This window comes from Parambassis ranga, chromosome 7, assembly GCF_900634625.1.
Source record: "Parambassis ranga chromosome 7, fParRan2.1, whole genome shotgun sequence".
In the NCBI taxonomy this organism is placed as follows: Eukaryota; Metazoa; Chordata; class Actinopteri; family Ambassidae; genus Parambassis; species Parambassis ranga.
Window position 1 is genome coordinate 16,330,845 of NC_041028.1, and position 584 is coordinate 16,331,428.

The window sequence follows — 584 nt, forward strand, 5'->3', positions numbered from 1 at the left end:
GGTAGTGTGGCCGAGTGGTCTAAGGCGCTGGATTTAGGCTCCAGTCTCTATCGAGGCGTGGGTTCAAATCCCACCACTGCCATTATGGTTTAAGCTATTTCCCCCTAGGGATCAACAAAGTATTTTGTGATTCTGCACCTCGGATGGAAATGTATCTTTACCAAACCATAGAACCCTGTTGAATAATATTTATATCTTGATTTGAAATATGACCAACAGAAGATGTATTCAAGATCAAACAGTGTGCACATGCTTACACTGATCATATTTTCTTCCACCAAATCACAATATGGTGCTTTGACAGCACCAGTCCCAGACAGCTCAGGATTTAAAGCCTCTTTCTGGGACATGGGACAGAATTTCCTGTCACTGCTCTTCTCCAAAGTAGAATATTTTTAGTGATGTAAAACCAGCCAATGTGGAAGTGCCAAAAACTGCAGTACCTCATATGGCCACACGAGGCTGGTGCCAAATATGAGCCATTCCCCATAGACCTTTATGTTGAAATGCCAAACAAACATTTACAGACCTTATTCTGAACTCCAACAACAACAACAGCAACATAATAATAATATTAATAATAT

At 40.6% G+C, this 584-nt stretch overlaps 1 non-coding gene across 1 annotated transcript; it reads left to right on the top strand.

The window, feature by feature from the left end:
* Positions 1-82, top strand: trnal-uag (transfer RNA leucine (anticodon UAG)). Its single transcript has one exon. It is a non-coding gene; the product is annotated as a tRNA-Leu (tRNA).
* The last annotated feature ends 502 nt before the right edge of the window (positions 83-584 follow it).